The sequence below is a fragment of the Triticum urartu genome, chromosome 6A (assembly GCF_056163025.1).
Source record: "Triticum urartu cultivar PI428250 chromosome 6A, HENAU_Tu73, whole genome shotgun sequence".
NCBI lineage: Eukaryota > Viridiplantae > Streptophyta > Magnoliopsida > Poales > Poaceae > Triticum > Triticum urartu.
In genome coordinates, this window is record NC_141878.1 from 256,608,618 (window position 1) to 256,629,622 (window position 21,005).

The window sequence follows — 21,005 nt, forward strand, 5'->3', positions numbered from 1 at the left end:
GAGCACACGCAAGGGAACTGTAGACAGGCAAGTGAAATCCAATCCACGAAATAAATTGATCCATGGACGGCACCGTTATGGTAAAGGTCGTAATTCCAGAGGAATCATTACTGCAAGGCATACAGGGGGAGGTCATAAGCGCCTATACCATAAAATAGATTTTCGACGGAATCAAAAAGACATATCTGGTAGAATCGTAACCATAGAATACGACCCTAATCAAAATGCATACATTTGTCTCATACACTATGGGGATGGTGAGAAGAGATATATTTTACATCCCAGAGGGGCTATAATTGGAGATACTATTGTTTCTGGTACAAAAGTTCCTATATCAATGGGAAATGCCCTACCTTTGAGTGCGGTTTGAACTATTGATTTACGTAATTGGAAGTAACCAATTAGGTTTACGACAAAACCTAGAAATCGATCACTGATCCAATTTGACTACCTCTATGGGATAGACCTCAACAAAAAACTGTTGAGTAATGGCAACAAGTGATTGAGTTCAGTAGTTCCTCATAGAAAATTATTGGCTCTAGAGATATGGTAATATGGAGAAGACAAAATTGTTTGAAGCACACACAGAACCGGAAGCGCCCCTTGTTTCAAAGAGAGGAGGACGGGTTATTCACATTTAATTTGATGGTCAGAGGCAAATTGAAAGCTAAGCAGTGGTAATTCAGACCCCCGGGGGAAAATAGGGATGTCTCCTACGTTACCCATAATATGTGGAAGTATCGACGTAATTTCATAGAGTCATTCGATCTGAATGCTACATGAAGAACATAAGCCAGATGACGGAACGCAGAGACCTAGGATGTAGAAGATCATAACATGAGCGATTCGGCAGATTTGGATTCCTTTCCTATATATCCACTCATGTGGTACTTCATCATATGATTCATATAAGATCCATCTGTCTAGAGATCGTCATATACATCTAGAAAGCCGTATGCTTTGGAAGAAGCTTGTACAGTTTGGGAAGGGGTTTTTTGAGAGAAAAGAAGAATCTACTTCAACTGATATGCCCTTAGGCACGGCCATGCATAACATAGAAATCACACGTGGAAGGGGTGGGCAATTAGCTAGAGCAGCAGGTGCTGTAGCGAAACTCATTGCAAAAGAGGGTAAATCGGCCACTTTAAGATTACCATCTGGGGAGGTTCATTTAGTATCCCAAAACTGCTTAGCAACAGTCGGACAAGTGGGTAATGTTGGGGTGAACCAAAAAAGTTTGGGTAGAGCCGGATCTAAGTGTTGGCTAGGTAAACGCCCCATAGTAAGAGGGGTAGTTATGAACCCTGTGGACCACCCCCATGGGGGCGGTGAAGGGAAAGCTCCCATTGGTAGAAAAAACCCACAACCCCTTGGGGTTATCCTGCGCTTGGAAGAAGAACTAGGAAAAGGAAAAAAATATAGCGATACTTTTATTCTTCGTCGCCGTAAGTAAATACGTAACTAGGAATATGGAAAATTGCATTTTTGGAATTTGCAATAATGCGATGAGCGAACGACAGGAATTGAACCCGCGCATGGTGGATTCACAATCCACTTCCTTGATCCACTTGGCTACATCCGCCCCTTATCCATCTAAAGGATTTTTTTCTTTTTCCCATTGATCATTATTCTATTTATTCTGACCTCCGTACTTCGATCGAGATATTGGACATAGAATGCCACTCTTTAAAAAGGAAAAAAAAGGAGTAATCAGCTGTGACACGAAAAAAATGAATCCTTTTGTAGCTCATCATTTATTGGCAAAGATAGAAAAGGTCAATATGAAGGAGGAGAAAGAAACAATAGTAACGTGGTCCCGGGCATCTATCATTCTATCCACAATGGTTGGCCATACAATCGCGATTCATAATGGAAAGGAACATATACCTATTTACATAACAAATCCTATGGTAGGTCGCAAATTGGGGGAATTCATGCCTACTCGGCATTTCACGAGTTATGAAAATGCAAGAAAGGATACTAAATCTCGTCGTTAACTGAATTCTGAATAGAAAGATTAAGAAGAAAAAAAGATTCAAAATAAAGTAAAGGTAGGCGGGGAATAACCTTATTTATGACAAGTTTCAAACTAGTAAAGTATATCCCTAGGATAAAGAAGAAGAAAAGTGGGCTAAGGAAACTCGCAAGGAAAGTTCCAACCGATCGTCTACTTAAGTTCGAAAGAGTTTTCAAAGCACAAAAACTTAGCCCTATGTCTGTTTTCAAAGCACAAAGAGTTCTTGATGAGATTCGTTGGCGTTACTACGAGGAAACTGTTATGATAATGAACCTCATGCCCTATCGAGCATCTTATCCCATCTTAAAGTTGGTTTATTCGGCAGCCGAAAATGCTACTCATTATAGGGATTTCGACAAAGCGAAATTATTTATTACTGAAGCCGAAGTCAGTAGGAGTACTATTATGAAGAAATTCAGACCTCGAGCTCGAGGACGTAGTTTCCCCATAAAAAAAGCATGTGTCATATAACAATTGTACTAAATATAGTAAAGAAATCTAAATAACCTTTAGATCCATCTAAGATTTCGATTCCCAGTAAAAAAATATAGAATAGAAAAATATGGGACAAAAAATAAATCCACTCGGTTTCAGACTTGGTACAACCCAGAAACACCATTCCTTTTGGTTTGCACAACCAAAAAATTATTCTGAAGGTCTACAGGAAGATAAAAAATAAGGGATTGTATCAAGAACTATATACAAAAGAATAGGAAAAAGGGATCGAATAGAAAAATAGAATCAGACTCAAGTTCCAAAGTAATTACACATAATAGAAAAATGGACTCAGGTTCAAGTTCCGAAGTAATTACACATATAGAAATCCAAAAAGAAATCGATACAATCCACGTCATAATACATATTGGATTCCCAAATTTATTAAAGAAAAAAAGGAGCAATCGAAGAATTAGAGAAAGATCTACAAAAGGAAATTAACTCTGTAAACCAGAGATTTAATATTTCTATCGAAAAAGTTAAAGAACCTTATAGACAGCCTAACATTCTTGCAGAATATATAGCTTTCCAATTAAAAAATAGAGTTTCATTCCGAAAGGCAATGAAAAAAGCCATTGAATTAACTAAAAAAAGATATAAGGGGAGTAAAAGTAAAAATTGCGGGTCGTCTCGGAGGAAAAGAAATTGCACGCGCCGAATCTATTAAAAAGGGTAGACTTCCCCTCCAAACAATTCACGCTAAAATTGATTATTGCTGCTATCCAATTCGGACTATCTATGGAGTATTAGGTGTAAAAATTTGGATATTCGTAGACGAAGAATAAGTAATCTTGTCTTTAGATTCTGTCCATTGATAGAATAAAAAATGACAAGAGACTTTTTCCTGAAATCCCTGCAAAAGAAGAAATTATACCTCTTTCTATAAGATTTAATGAAAATTGATAAATCATTTAATATAATTGCTATGATTAGTGTGTGACTCATTATTTTTTCCTTTTTTAAGAAAAAAACTTGGTAATTATAGAAAATTAACTAATAACCAACCTATTGCTTCATATTGTCGAGATCCTAACTAAGAAACAGTCACTATATGAATAAATACCTCTATCATAAATGAGTAGATGTGTCATATAGTTGTAGCAATTGCAATTTTTTCTCTAAAAAAGAAAAGTGATTCTAGGTTGTGAAGCAAAACTAAAGGGATGTGGATAAAGGGAGGGATGATAGAAAGAAGGAAGAGGAAATAAATAAGATATAGGATTCCACTATGTATGGTCTATGAATTACATCATAAAAGGCAATGTGATAATGCATCAATATAATAAAAATAATAGAGAATTAAAAATTATAACTTGAAACAAGAACTACAAATTTAAAGCAATAATAAAGAGCCGCCCGGGTTAATAAAACTGAGAAAATTAACTCGGAAAGAAATTTTTTGGAAGCTCCGTTGCGGGATTCAAACCTAACCATTCAAGGAGAAGCAGTGGGAATGACAGAACCTATGATTCCATAGGATTTTATTGAAAAGAATCCTAACACTTCATTGGGTGGGATGGCGGAACAAACCAAAAAAATTGTCTTATTTGGTAAGTTTATAAATTAACAAATAAGACAGGAAAGAGTAAATATTCGCCCGCGAAATTCTTATTGAATTAGAATACTTTACCGTGATTCAATAAGAGTAAAAATAAGGATTTTTTTAAGAAGGATTACATTATCTATAAATATAGAATTTAGATAAATATACACACACATCTGGATATATTCTAGATCTTCTTTTTTGACTATATATTATATTTTTCTGTTTTAACAAATTCAATATAAAAAACTGAACTTTTTCTATTATCTATTAATCTGTATCTATCTGAACCGTAATATTTTGGAATATTATGAATTAAAGAAATTTACATGCTTTCTCATTCCATTCGCGAGGAGCTGGATGAGAAGAAACTCTCATGTCCAGTTTTGCAGTACAGATGGAACTAAGAAAGAGAACCATCACCTATAACCCCAAAAGAACCAGATTTTGCAAACAACATAGAGGAAGAATGAAAGGAAAATCCTGCCGAGGCAATCGTATTTATTTTGGTAGATATGCTCTTCAAGCACTTGAACCCGCTTGGATCACAGCGAGACAGATCGAAGCAGGACGAAGAGCAATAACACGATATGCACGTCGTGGTGGAAAAATATGGGTACGTATATTTCCCCACAAACCGGTTACACTAAGACCCACGGAAACACGTATGGGCTCGGGAAAGGGGTCCCCCGAATGTTGGGTATCTGTTGTTAAACCTGGTCGTATACTTTATGAAATGGGGGAGTATCTGAAACTGTAGCTAGAGCAGCTATCTCCATAGCTGCTAGTAAAATGCCCATACGAAGTCAATTTATTTGATTAGAGATATAGAACCCTAAAAGGGGTATGGAAGATAAAAAAATGTCCGGTTTTTCTTTCCGGAAAGACAATATTTCTTTCATCCTTTTGCATTGACATAACAAATTGAAATCAAAATAAATATGATTCAACCTTAGACCCTTTTAAATGTAGCAGATAATAGTGGAGCTCGAAAATTGATTTGTATTCGAGTCATAGGAGCTGCTGGTAATCAGCGATATGCTCGTATTGCTGATGTTATTGTTGCTGTAATCAAAGACAAATTGGCCAAATGCCTCTAGAAAGATCTGAAGTAATTCGAGCTGTAATTGTACATAAATGTAAAGAGTTCAAATGCGAAGACGGTATAATAATCCGCTATGATGACAATGCTGCGGTTGTAATTGATCAAAAAGGCAATCCAAAAGGAACTCGAGTTTTTGGCACGACTGCCAAGGAATTGAGAGAATTGAATTTTACCAAAATAGTTTCATTAGCTCCTGAAGTATTATAAATACTAGTAGGCGAAATTGAGACCAAAGAATTAATTTAGTAGATTGTGTTTTACGTATATGTTTTAAAATCCAAAATGAAAAAAAAGAAAACATGTTGATTATAGAAAAATTAGGAGGAACCTAGAATTAGAGTCTTATGGGCAAGGTGTAACACCCCGGATGTAACTTTCCCAATTTGTACTCCAACTCTTACCGTTTCCGGCGTTAAGTTAATTTATATTCTCGGGTTTGGGTCTTTGTCTCCGTGTGTTGTTATCGTTGTCATGCATCTCATATCATGTCATCATGTGCATTGCATTTGCATACGTGTTCGTCTCATGCATTTGAGCATTTTCCCCGTTGTCCGTTTTGCATTCCGGCGCTTCGTTCTCCTCCGGTGGTCTTTTCTAGCTTTCTTTCGTGTGTGGGGATTAAACATTTCCGGATTGGACCGAGACTTGCCAAGCGGCCTTGGTTTACTACCGGTAGACCGCCTGTCAAGTTTCGTATCATTTGGACTTCGTTTGATACTCCAACGGTTAACCGAGGGACCGAAAAGACCTTGCGTGTGTTGCAGCCCAACACCCCTCCAATTTGGCCCAAAACCCACCTAAGCCTTCTCCATCATCTAGAGCGTTTGATCACGATCGCGTGGCCGAAAACCGCACCTCATTTGGACTATCCTAGCTCCCTCTATGTCTATAAATAGGTCCTCTTCAAAAATCTCGGATCCCCCTCCCCGAAACCCTAAAAATCCACCTCGCGCCGCCGTTGGACACGTCCGTCCCGGGCGGACGGAATCGCGCCGCCGCGCCCAGCCAGTCGCAGGCTGCCACGTGGCCTCCCCGCGCCGCCTCCCACCGCCGGCCCGCGAGGCCCGGGGCCGGCCCGCTCCTCCTCCCGACCGGGCCGCGCCGGGGTGCCCCGCCGTGCCGCCTCTTCCTTAGCTCCGGCCGCTCGCCGCCGCCTCCACGCCGCTCGCCGCCGCCGCGCCGCTCCGCCGCCTCCACGCCGCTCCGCCGCCACCTCGCTGCCCGGCCGCGCCGCCTCGCCGCCAATCCTCCCCGCCTCGCCAAGCAGCCGCGCCCGCCGCCCTCGTCGCTCCGGCGACCCGCGCCCACCGGAATCCGCTCCGGTAGCTGCCTCCCCGACAAATCTGGCGCCGATGAACAGTGCCCGGCGAGATCCAGATCCAGATCCGGTTGATTTTTTTTCCGAAACCCTAGCTCAAGTGCCCATGTTCATAGCCCCGTAACTTTGCATCCGTAACTCCGATTCGTGCATATAGCATATCATAATGTTCATCTCAGAGAGTACATCATTTCATTCCATTGCATCATTTTCATTTGAGTTCATCTTGATGCCCAAAATGCTGTTAGAAGAGGGCTACTTGAGATATTTGTCAGATCTGCTGCTCCATTTAGCTTTTTGTCATTTTTGCCATGATTATTGTGTGCATGATATGCCCTGATGCTCTACATATGTTTTGTTAAGGGTTTTGTCATATTTCCAGAGGTGCAACCCATGTATTTTTGTGATGTGTAGGGTGACTAGTGCAAGCTTGCAAAGTGGTGCACTTGGTAATTCTGTTTTCAGGGACTTAGCATTTCCACTAAGTCCTTGATCTGTTTATCTCATGATGCCATATGTTCATGTTGTTTCCTAGTGATTCGTGCCTCTTTTGAGGATGATCAGTAAGGATGTTTTGTTAATATTGTAGTGCTCTATACATCCATGTCCATGTTTGCAATTATGGAGCACCCTAGCTTGAGTCAATTGAGCTCTACTTTTGCTACTTTGTGAATCTGGGCAGATTGTCAACTTGTTTGCAATTTTGCCGATGATGTTGTAATTGATCCGTGCATGCTATGCTATTGTTCTTGCCATGTCTAGCTTGCATTTTGTGTGTTATTAATGGATGTATGCTTACCTTTTCATGACTTGCCCTGTAATGAGTGCATCGAGCTCGTAAACATGCCTACTTGAGTTATGTTTCAGCATGTGCCAGTTTTCACTAAGTCTCAAAACTGATTATGTTTTTTGCCATGTTCACATGCTTGCAATTGTATTTTCTAATCCCTTTTGGCTCAAGGTCACTAAGGGACTTTTGTTAAGATCTTTGAGTAGCTCCATGCCATGCTTTACTTTTACATGTTCAGGTCCTGTAGCATGTAGTTTTGCTGCTCCGAAGAGTGCTACCTGATCTGAAATTCCAGACAGGTGTTAATTTCACTAAGTCTGAGATCTGTTTGTCATATGCAGTTTTGCCATGCTTGTTTGAACCTGTTAATGGATGAATTGGCCGTAGCTCAGTGCTAGACTTTTGTTAAGTATCTTGAATGCATCCCTGCCATGTATTTTGTTGTCATGTTTGGGTACTTTAGCATGTTCATCTCATTGCATTTAGATGGCTACTTGCTGTAAATCGCAGATCGGTGCCATTCTTGAATCGCTTGCCATTTCCAAACCGTAACTCCGATTCCAGCGTTCTTTATATCTTTTTCAAGCGATTTCATCTCATCTTTCCAGTGGCACACTTGGATTTCCAAGTTGAGGCCAGGTTCATGCTTTTCCTGTCATATCTTGCATATGCATCCTACATCGCATCTCGCATAGCATATCATCATTGCATCATATTGCTTGATCCTTGCACGTGGTTGATTGTATCCTTGTTGCTTGTTTGTCTTGTTTGGGTAGAGACGGGAGACGAGTTCGCTAACGAGGAGCCCATTGAGTTTTCTTTCGAGGATCCAGTCAACTCTGACAACTGTGCAGGCAAGATGATCATACCCTCGAAATCACTACTATCTTTGCTATGCTAGTTTGCTCGCTCTTTTGCTATGCCAATGCTACGATGCCTACCACTTGCTTTCAAGCCTCCCAAATTTCCATGTCAAACCTCTAACCCACCATGTCCTAGCAAACCATTGATTGGCTATGTTACCGCTTTGCTCAGCCCCTCTTATAGCGTTGCTAGTTGCAGGTGAAGATTGGAGGTTGTTCCTTGTTGGAACATTTATTTACTTGTTGGGATATCATTATATTGCTATGTTATCTTAATGCATCTATATACTTGGTAAAGGGTGGAAGGCTCGGCCTCTCGCCTAGTGTTTTGTTCCACTCTTGCCGCCCTAGTTTCCGTCATATCGGTGTTATGTTCCCGGATTTTGCATTCCTTACGCGGTTGGGTTATAATGGGAACCCCTTGATAGTTCGCCTTGATTAAAGATTTTCCAGCAATGCCCAACCTTGGTTTTACCATTTGCCACCTAGCCTTTTCTTTCCCTTGGGTTCTGCAGACTCAAGGGTCATCTTATTTTAACCCCCCCGGGCCAATGCTCCTCTGAGTGTTGGTCCCTCCGAGCGATGTCCGGGGCTACCAGGGGCAACTCTGGGCTGGCCTACCCGACGTCTGGCTCATCTGAGTGTGCCCTGAGAAAGAGATATGTGCAGCTCCTATCGGGATTTGTCGGCACATTCGGGCGGTGTTGCTGGATTTGTTTTAACCTGTCGAAGTGTCTTGAAGAACCGAGATACCGAGTCTGATCGGAACGTCTTGGGAGGAGGTCTATTCCTTCGTTGACCGTGAGAGCTTGTCATGGGCTAAGTTGGGACTCCCCTGCAGGGATTGAACTTTAGAAAGCCGTGCCCGCAGTTATGGGCAGATGGGAATTTGTTAATGTCCGGTTGTAGATAACTTGAACCTTAACTTAATTAAAATGAATCAACTGAGTGTGTTACCGTGATGGCCTCTTCTCGGCGGAGTCCGGGAAGTGGACACGGTGTTGGAATAATGTTTGCGCAGGTTGTTCTCTAGTTTCTCGCTCGCGCTTCGCCTGCTCTTCTCTCTCTCTTTTGCGAATAAGTTAGCCACCATATTTGCTAGTCGCTTGCTGTAGCTCCACATATTTACCTTGCCTTACCTATAAGCTTAAATAGTCTTGATCGCGAGGGTGCGAGATTGCTGAGTCCCTGTGGCTGACAAATTACTATTACACCAGATGCAGGGCCTGATGATTCCGCTCCAGGAGACGCACTTGAGCTCAAGTGGGAGTTCGACGAGGACTCTCAACGTTACTATGTTTCCTTTCCTGATGATCAGTAGTGGTGCCCAGTTGGGGGTGATTGGGACCGTGGCGCCTGTTGGGTTCTCTTTTATTTTGGCGCCGTAGTCGGGCCATGAGTGTTTGGATGATGTAATGTTATTTATGTACTTGATTGATGTGGCGAGTGTAAGCCAACTATGTTATCTCCCCTTTTATTATCATATTACATGGGATGTTGTGAAGATTGCCTAACTTGCGACATATGCCTTCAATGCGATTATGTCTCTAAGTCGTGCCTCGACACGTGGGAGCTATAGTCGCATCGAGGGTGTTACACAAGGACACTATTGCTGATTTACTAACCTCTAAGAAATGCGGACATGAATAAAAAAGGAACAGTTCGAGTAGTATCTACAAATATTACTGAAAACATTGTTAAAATACTTCTACGAGAGGGTTTTATTGAAAGTGTTCGGAAAAATCAGGAACGTAACAGATATTTCTTGGTTTCAACTTTGCGACATCAAAAGAGAAAGACTAGAAAAGGAATATATAGAACAAGAACCTTTTTAAAGTGTATCAGCTGACCCGGCTTATGAATTTATACCAACTATCAAGGAATTCCTAAAGTTTTGGGTGGAATGGGAATTGCTATTCTTTCTACTTCTCGAGGAATAATGACAGATCGAGAAGCTCGACTAAACAGAATTGGGGGAGAAGTCTTATGTTATATATGGTAATCGCCCCGCCTATAGTGCTTGAATTCTATCTCGCCCTTCCTATTTTTAAAATAAAAATAGAAAAATAGGAGAAAAAAATATGACAGAAAAAAATAGGAGAGAAAAAAAACCCGAGAGAAGCAAAAGTAACTTTCGAAGGTTTAGTTACGGAAGCCCTACCCAATGGAATGTTCCGCGTTCGGCTAGAGAATGACACCGTCATCCTAGGCTATATTTCAGGAAAGATACGGTCTAGTTCTATACGAATACTAATGGGGGATAGGGTCAAAATTGAAGTAAGTCGTTATGATTCAAGCAAGGGACGTATAATTTATAGACTTCCCCATAAGGATTCGAAGCGTATCGAAGACTCGAAGGATAGCGAAGATTTGAAGGATACCAAAGATTCAAAGGATTAGGTTTTTCTTTTTTTTTCTAGGGTAATAAATTCTAAGTTCTAAAATTCAAGCGAAGAGACTTATTTTTTCCAAAAGATTAGATTCATAGTTTAAAAAAGGATACAGAAATATGAAAATAAGAGCTTCCGTTCCTAAAATTTGTACAAAATGTCGACTGATTCGTAGGCGTGGACGAATTAGAGTCATTTTCTCTAATCCGAAGCATAAACAAAGACAGGGGTAATATTTCAAAAAAGAAATTTACTTTCTAAAAAGTAAAAAAAAGTACCCGCGGAAATGTTCCAATTCCAAATAAAATAATTTCATTTAAAATAATTAAAGTAAAGGGTTTATTTTACCCTGAAACGGATATCTTTGTATATTTTTTATTTTTTTATTTCTAACTCATATTTATGAGAAAATAAAATATGGCAAAAGCTATACCAAAAATTGGTCCACGTAAGAAAGTGCGTATTGGTTTACGTAGGAATGCACGTTTTAGTTTACGGAAGAGTGCACGTAGAATAACAAAAGGGGTTATTCATGTTCAAGCTAGTTTCAACAATACTATTATAACTATTACAGACCCACAAGGTCGGGTTGTTTTTTGGTCCTTGGCCGGTACTTGTGGATTCAAAAGCTCAAGAAAAGCATCACCCTATGATGGTCAAAGAACAGCAGTAGATGCTATTCGTACAGTAGGTTTGCAATGAGCAGAAGTTATGGTAAAGGGCGCTGGTAGTGGAAGAGATGCCGCATTACGAGCCATTGCTAAAAGTGGTGTGCGATTAAGTTGTATACGTGATGTAACACCTATGCCGCATAATGGATGTCGACCACCTAAAAAAGACGTCTGTAAAAGAATTAACCCGCTTTCAACTTTCATTTCAAGAGAAATAAATGATTCAATGATAAAATAATAATACTAGTCTATTATGGTTCGAGAGGAGGTAGCAGGATCCACTCAAACACTATAGTGGAAGTGTGTTGAATCAAGAGTAGATAGTAAGCGCCTTTATTATGGTCGTTTCATTCTATCCCCGCTTGGAAAAGGTCAAGCGGACACCGTCGGTATTGCCTTGAGAAGAGCTTTACTTGGAGAAATACAAGGAACATGTATCACACGTGCAAAATTTGGGAGCGTGCCGCATGAGTATTCTACAATAGCAGGTATTGAAGAATCCGTACAAGAAATTTTACTAATTTGAAAGAAATTGTATTGAGAAGTAATATCTATGGAGTTAGAGACGCATCCATTTGCATCAAAGGTCCTAGATACATAACTGCTCAAGATATCATCTTACCGCCTTCCGTAGAAATCGTTGATACGGCACAACCTATAGCTAACTTGATAGAGCCCATTGATTTCTGTATTGATTTACAGATCAAGAGAGATCGCGGATATCAGACAGAACTCAAAAAGAACTATCAAGATGGAAGTTATCCTATAGATGCTGTATCCATGCCTGTTCGAAATGTGAATTATAGTATTTTTTCTTGTGGGAATGGAAATGAAAAACACGAGATACTTTTTCTAGAAATATGGACTAATGGAAGTTTAACCCCTAAGGAAGCACTTTATGAGCCTTATCGTAATTTGATTGATTTATTTCTTCCTTTTCTACACGCGGAGGAAGAGGGCGCTAGTTTCGAAGAAAATAGAAATAGGTTTACTCCACCCCTTTTTACTTTTCAAAAAAGATTAACTAATCTAAAGAAAAACAAAAAAGAAATTCCATTGAATTTTATTTTTATTGATAAATTAGAATTGACTTCTAGAATGTATAATTTTCTAAAAAGGGCCAATATACATACACTATTGGACCTTTTGAGTAAGACTGAAGAAGATCTTATGAGAATTGACAGTTTTCGTATGGAAGATAGAAAACATATATGGGACACTCTAGAGAAGCATCTCCCAAATGATTTACCTAAGAATAAACTCTCGTTTTAAATCCATTGCAAAAAAAATTCTTCTTTTTCGAGTTAGAATAAAAAGAAAACAATTTAGCATCTTTGGTACAATCTATATTTTCGCGAAATGGATCATAATAAAATGGATTTTAGGTATCTAGGGAAGATTCACTTGGAAGTAACTATTTCCTAGATACCTATGGTACTTCACGGTTGAATGAATCAAAAAATATCTAAAAAAGACCTAAAGTTAATGATTTATCAATGGGTAATGTTGCTCCAATACCTAACCAAAGAGCTACTACAGTACCGATTCAAAAAACGGTCGTAGCTACTGGGCGGTGAAATGGATTTTGGAATTTATTGACATTCTCTAGAAAAGGTACTGTCAATAAGCCTGTTGGCACAGAAACCATTAAAAGAACGCCCAATAACTTATTGGGTACCGTACGGAGTATTTGAAACACGGGAAAGAAGTATCACTCGGGTAATATTTCCAGAGGAGTTGCAAACGGATCTGCCGGTTCACCAATCATTGATGGCTCGAGAACCGCTAAACCTACATTACATGCAATAGTACCTAGAATTACTACTTCAAAAATATATAAATGATCGTTGGGCCATGCGGGTTCCCCGTAATAATTATGCCCCATCCCTTTAGCTAATTTAGCTCTTAACACAGGATCATTTAAGTCTGGTTTCTTTGTTATTGGGATAGGTGAACTCTTTAGGATCCATCCCCCAAAGGAACCGGACATGAGAATTTATCATCATCCGGCTCGAGCAAGAGTGAAAGAAATAAGACCGCGGAAGATCCTTAATAGAATTAAGGTTTATAATGACTCAATGACTCTAGGCAAGAAAAGCTTTATCAGATTCTCTTTTCCAAAGTTGCACCTACAACTACTCATTGAAAATAATCCTATTCTTATGGGTAAATGCTCAATATCCAAGTGGGCTTACAAATTTGATCATGATCAATTGCTTTGTGGATTGTCTCATGTCTCTTGATTAGTTGGTATTTATCCCCTCAATATCGCAAGTTTCTTACCTCCAAACAAAATATTTACTTTTTACTAATAAAAAATCAAAAAGTTTAGCCTACATTCATCCTTAGATCCCTTCTTTTACTCCGATAGTATTGCGGATCACAATCGATGCAAAGAAAATGAATGCATTTCCATACTATAATAAAAAGGTAAGTGTAATAAATAGAGAACTGGATCATGTCACATGACTTATTCCATTTCTACTCTATGGGATCTTACGGAGCCTGTTCATGGATGACATGGTTGCGGTATGATCATAGAAGATATTCTCCTCAAGTGAACCAGCCTATCCTTCCTAGGTAGGGGACTTACATGTTAATTGGATGCGGAGACACCTTTGGTTGTGAATTCTAATGTGGCAGATCCAATTCTTTATATGCATGGCCAAATCAATAATTCAAGTCACACACTCCCATAATCCGCCTTTTTTCTTTCGTAAAATTAACTTCAACTATTTGTATTGTATAAAAATACTTTGGAGTTGAAGAGAAGTATCCAAATGACATGTGTTATTTTACAATAACCCATGCTTGTAGCAATGAAATACCAAAACCTACCCGATATGATATATGATAATTATAATTCTCTATGATATGCCTTCCCTATAAAGGACCCGAAATACCTTGCTTACGTATCATTGGAAAGTGCATTAACATAAATACGGCAGTAAGCAGAGGCAGTACAAAGGTATGTAAACTATAAAAACGAGTCAAAGTAGATTGGCCCACACTAGCACTTCCGCGTAATAACTCCACTAAAGGTGATCCTATTACCGGAATGGCGTCAGGTACACCTGTCACAATTTTGACTGCCCAATAGCCAATTTGATCTCAAGGCAAAGAATAACCAGTTACACCAAATGATGCAGTCAAAACAGCCAAAAACACACCTGTGACCCAAGTTAATTCACGGGATTTTTTAAATCCCCCTATGAGATACACACGAAATACATGCAGGATCATCATCAAAACCATCATACTTGCTGACCATCGATGAACTGATCGGATTAACCAACCAAAGTTGGCCTCGATCATTATGTATTGAACCGAGGAAAAAGCCTCTGTAACGGTTGGTCGGTAGTAAAAAGTCATAGCAAAACCGGTAGCGACTTGTACTAGAAAACAAGTAAGTGTAATTCCCCCTAAACAATAAAATATGTTGACATGGGGAGGAACATATTTACTAGTTATATCATCTGCAATTGCCTGAATCTCAAGACGTTCCTCAAACCAATCATATAATTTATTGAGATAGGTAACTAACCCGAGTCCCCCTCTAAGAGTCGTATATGAAAATTTCATCTCGTACGGCTCAAGCAGAAACACAAAAATTTTCAACGAATATTAGAAAAAAAGGTTCAAAACTTCATCAGGCACTGAATTGGGTCGATTTGCCTTGAAGATATCAAATAAGAAAAATCCAGAATATCTTCTTTGTGATGATAATGCCAAAAAATCTCAAGTTGGCGCGTCTTTCTTTCTTCCTTTCCCTTATATTGGTCATTAGAGGCTTCTTGACTTTTCTCTTCCCTATAAAGGATTTGTTTTTTTATGCGTAATATAGAAATTATCTTGTTGAGATCCTATGAATCAGTTCAATTAAAACCTTAGATGCGTCTAACAAAAGAGACAAGGTGTACATCTTGTATATGTATTTGTCATCCATTTTTACTTCCCTTGATTTATGCGCATATGACACATGTATACATGAGTAACTTTCATAGTTCATAAAATATAAAGCAAAAATATTATCACAAGAAGTAGAATGCATGAAAATATTGTAACTCAGTTTGCACATATAAGTGAAGCTCTTATTCATATCAAAAGGTTGACAATGGTCATCATTAAACCATCCCAACGTTGGTGAATAAACCTTACTTGCATCAAATTTACATTCTACAACATGCTTAAATAAGAAAACATGCAATAGGTCATTTGACACGGAATCATCACCAAGATTAGAGGTCATATCAAAATGATTAAACATGGGTTCTTTTGCATCAATAATTAATTCAATGGGTGCACTCAAAATTGTTGGTATTTCAGCTATTTGATCACATGACGCATTCATGATAGTAACATGATTCTCTAAAATAGGTGGTGTGCTCAAATCAACAGGTAACTCAACACATGATGTATTGAAGTTAACTAGGCATGCATCATTCTCATGTGAAGTTATATCATCAATATCGTTAGTGTTACCTTGTCGCAAAGACGTAGTTGATGTAGGTACGGATGATGACAATGTACCATACATTTGAGATGATGTCGCACTCACAATCTGAGGTGTGGCTACTCTAGTTGGTGCAGAAGTGGAGGAACCAACCGGTGGTGGTGAGCATGAACTGGAATAGTAGTTGTTGTTGTAGTCACCCCATGCATCCTCATTATCTGTCTCTCAAAGGTACCAGCGCGAACATACATACCAGTAATTCAACAAGGAATATACTGAAATCTTGCATGAATATCATGGTTCAAACCACCATAAAATATATTCATTGTATTATCCCCAGATTCATCTATGTCACAATGATGCATATAAGATTTGATCTCTTGGTAGTAAGGATGAACAATGTTACTGCCTTGTTTTAATTGTTCCAATTTGCGAAGCAATTCACGATAATAGTAAGGAGGAAAAATTGTTGTCTCATTACAGCCTTCAAATCTTTCCAAGTTGTGGGTTAGTTATCAATGTTTTCATACAATGCACACTCCACCAAACAGAAGCAAAACCTGTAAATCACCCAATGGTACCTCGTACTCTCTCAAGTTTATAAAAATCATGGTGACTAAAACTTGTTCTACTTCAAGCTCCCACGCTAGATAAATAGCAGGATTAAATCTACCCTCAAATGACGGTAAAGAGATAGCCTAACCATGTACTTATGTGTGTTGTCCCACTTCTCGTGATGGTGAAGATGTATCTGTTGTCCAAGAACTTCTATCTCCGGAACCTGTCATGCTTAGTAGAAACAAGAAACAAAATTCGAGAATAATGTTCCTATGAACTACTAGGATGTGGTGGTAAAGCGCTCACAGTAAAGCAAATGTCAATATCTTACAAGTTCTTACCATGCAATAGGTGGTGACGGGCAAGCAGTGGAGCTTGGGAGGCTTAAATATTTGGTAGCAAAAGATTAGAAATAATCAATTCATAGATGCAATATTGAATAAATGCTCAACGACGGTAGTATGCTGGTCCTAGGCTTGAACGGACTAGAGACAAGAGCCTAGAACACTAATAAGGTCACGACATATCACAACTAGTATCAATAAAAGATATGAAGTAGCTCTGGACAGCAAGATATAAGTGAAGATCACAATGGCAGTAAAGATGATGATGAGAAACAAGTGACAAGCAGGATATACCAACAACTCTCTCTCCAACTTTCCTATGGAAAGTTTGTCCCAATTTTTTGATAATTTTTCTACATAATGCTACTGACTCAAGCTTTCCAATTCAAAATGAATCACTCAATTCCGAGTTGATATGAGGAGTAAAAAAATAATCTAAAACTGGCCTGAAAACTGGAAAAATCTAAAATGGTATTTAGGTGGAGGAGGACCTCCTAGAGTTTCAATAGGAAAATTGTGTTTAAGTAGAGGTCATTGTTCAAAGAAGATTTTATCTATTTCATTTCTTTCAAGAATATGCATATCATTTTCATGGTCTAGCAAATGTTGTTCTAGTGGAATAGTAGGAGGCACGGCAATAGAAGCAAGACCAATTATTTCATCCTTACTAGGTATTTTTTTCTAACGAGGTTGTGCTGGGGGTATAACCCCGTGGTGTCACCCGCCCAGGAGGGGCCGGATTACACTATTGTAGACTCAAGAATAAAAGGCTTAAATGGGCCTAAGAAGACATGAAGACTGGAGGCGGCTTAAGAGGCGGGCCTGTTGGAGGCCCAAGACCCGAAGGTGTGAGCAGCCCGACAGTGACTTGCCTAGGAAGGCAAGCGACTTAGAAACTGAGTTGGTAACACTTTGTGATCCGACTTGGACTCTTGTCAGCCCAGGGCCTCGACTTGTGTATATAAAGGCAAGACCCTGCGGCGGTTTAACTCTAGAAACAATTGACCAAGAGCTAGGTCAAGCAATTCCGCTCCCTTGTAATCGATACTCAAGTAATAGTCAACAAAAGCAGGAGTAGGCATTTACCTCGTTGTGAGGGGCCGAACGTGGGTAACCCTTGTGACCATTGTCCCATTCAACCCCTTCAAGCTAACCTATGTTGCGATGGCTCCACACCTAGGTCCTTTCTCAAGGGCATCTGCCGTGACAAAACCACGACAGTTGGCGCCCACCATGGGGCCAGCACATGGTGGTTTCGAGTTCTTGAAGGGCACTTTTCCAGGGATCGAGGGATACACTATTGGCAGGATGAACAAGAGTCGCCGCGATAAGCTTTACATCAACGATGGTGGCTGGGGCCCCAAGGCCGACTCAATCGAGTATGGGTACCGGGACCCGTTCGGCGGAATCCATTTCTTCATCGGCTAGATCGGCGTGTCTGAGCCTGAGCCGGACATCTGCACCAACATCGTCGAGTTGGCTCGGCATGCGCGACCTGCCAGTGTTCAACCCGGCCGGAAGTGTGTCTTTGTTGGGTTTGTGTATGGCACGGACCTTGCAGAGAATTCTATGTCTGGAGGCATCTACTCAGGTGATGAGTCGTCACTTGGAGAAATGTAATCAATTTACCAGCTTCAAGACGGCGGGCTTGGGGGGCTATTGCGATGGTGACAGTATCCCGAACCCTTATGAGCCGCCGAGCAAGGCTGCTATTTTTATGGCTGGTATATAACCAGATTTAAACTCTTCAATAGTTGTGGCCATGACATCTGGATCGACCACGGCGGCCACGGCTGGGGCTGGGGCTCAGTTATACTGCCGGCTCAAGTTTTTTCAGGTCTTTAGGGCTCTTTGAACACCCTTCTTGCAACGGAGGTGACCATGGCGAATCAAGCAGAGCGCAATGAAGATATTGGAAAGATTCAAGCAAAGATCGCTAAGGCACAGGAGGATGTCAACGCGGAGAACGCTAGGATGGCGGAGGAACGGGCTCAGATCGCGGCTGAATCAGAGCAATTAAGGGCAGAGGCTTGGCGCTTAAATTTGGATCAGAACGCCTTTAATGTGGTTCTTCGCAGGAGGCACCAGACCCACATGCCTTTGCATTACGATCCTATGAATCTGTTTAACACCCCTGGAGCAGGCCCAAGCACTCGAGGTGGTCGGGCAGGCCCAGAAGTGGTGCGGCGGCTCAGCCCTGGCAGCCTGAACTGACACGGAGGGATGAGAGGGTGCCTAACCCGACCCCAAATGAAACGTCGCCTCAATGTTTCTTGACACCACAACTGGGCCATTTTTCTAACCCGATGGATAACATGATAGTAGTGGCAATACGGCTGGCGGCTATCCCAATGGAGGGTGAGTCGCCCATTACGGTGGAGACCCGGAATGCAGTGGAGCTTCTTCAGACAGCTGTAGCACAATAGGCGGCTTATTCATATAGTCGTGAGCATGTTCATTCAACCCCTCACCCAAGTCGAAGTTACATCCCATGTATTGAGTCTCCGGCGGTTTCCAGCAGTGAACGGCGTCGCGACCCGCCACACAATGATGACCCGCCCTGTGGGAATAACCCACCCTGTGATAATAATTTGTTAACCAATGCTCAGGCGATTGTTGATCAGGCTCGAGCTCGTCGTGAGGTGGAAGTGGTGGCTCAGTTGGGAGCTTATCAAGAGCGTCTAGTGAACCCTTCGGCCTTAGTTGAAGCCGGGATGACTTCTAGGACAGTTGGTGTGCCGCGTTTGGTACCGGTCCTGTGCAATGAATGACTGCCCAAGGATTTTAAAGGTCCTCGTAAGGTGGCTTACTATACAGCTGATCTCCCCCCTGAGGCCTGGATTGAGAGTTATGAGTTAGCCATGGAGATGCTGGATGTTAACGATGTTGTATGAGTACTTTACTATGATGCTGGATGGACTAGCTTGAACATGGTTAAAAGGACTGCCTCCTAATTCCATCACTTCGTGGGCAGAGTTGAAAGCGCGGTTCATTAAGAATTTTCTGTGGATAATTGTGTGCAGCGTGAGGATGAATCGGCTCACCATTGGGTCCGATGAGTGTCAGCTATTATCCATTCATCGGATAGCATTGTGGAGGGTCAAGCGGTTCTGGTTTTGGAGAAGAACTGTCACTTTACCCCTCTTAAGCAGAAGCTTGGGCGGCTTAAGCGTTACTGCAATGATATGGGTGAGCTTATGGCGGCTCTCATCAATTATGCTGACTCTGATAATCACGGACCCTGGATCTGATGATGAGAAATCCAATAAGGGTAAGTGAGGGAGTCCTGGATTAAGGGGTCCTCGGGCGTCCGGCCTGTGTGACATGGGCCGGACTATTGGGCCATGAAGATACAAGATAGAAGACTTCCTCCCATGTCTGGATGGGACTCTCCTTTGCGTGGATGGCAAGCATGGTGTCCGGATGTATTATTTCCTACTTTGTGTAACCCTAGTCCCCTCCGGTGTCTATATAAACCGGAGGGTTTAGTCCATAGAGACAATCACAATCATATAGGCTAGACTTTTACGGTTTAGCCACAATGATCTCGTGGTAGATCAACTCTTGAAATCCTCATACTCATCAAGATTAATCAAGTAGGACGTAGGGTATTACCTCCATCAAGAGGGCCAGAACCCGGGTAAAACATCGTGTCCCCTGTCTCCTGTTACCATCAACCTTAGACGAACAGTTCGGGACCCCCTACCCAAGATGCGCCGGTTTTGACACCGACATTGGTGCTTTCTTGGGAGTTCCACTGTGTCACCACCAGAAGGTTCGATGGCTCCGTCAATCATCTGCAACGATGCTACCCTGGGGGAGGTTTTTCTCCCCGGCCAGATCTTTGTATTCAGCGGCTTCACACTGTGGCCCAACTCGCTTGGCCATCTAGAGCAGATCGACAGCTACGCCCCATGTCACCAGATTAGTTTTGGAAACCTGGATTATGTCGCTGATATCCGAGGAGACTTGATCTTCCAAGGATTCACGACCCCAACCTCCGCTCTGGCCTTAGATCCGGAGCGCGTCGCCAGGTCCGAAGACGGGATTTCTAAGCTCGCCGGACTATCTGCGGCTACTAAGCCCAGTACAGGAGAGTCGAAGGAAGTAGTGTTGCTCACAACCATCATAAAGCCACACTCTTCTCTGGACACTGGCTCCTAACCCTTGGAGTCAGCAGCATGTGAGCTCGGCCATGGATTCTCCTTCCCGCCATACTCCACGGATTCGTTTCTCCCTGTACAAACCTCGCCTTTAAGCGAGGCTCTGGACTTGATGCGATCCCTCGTTATTACAGAGGAGCAATGTCCGAACTATGCCCAACCCAGACTAGGGGCCGAGAGCAGGGAAGTTTACATCCCACCCACCACCCACTTCATCGCCACAGTCAAGGACTTAACTGACATGCTCGATTACGACTCGGAAGACATCGATTGTATGGACGACGATGCCGGAGAA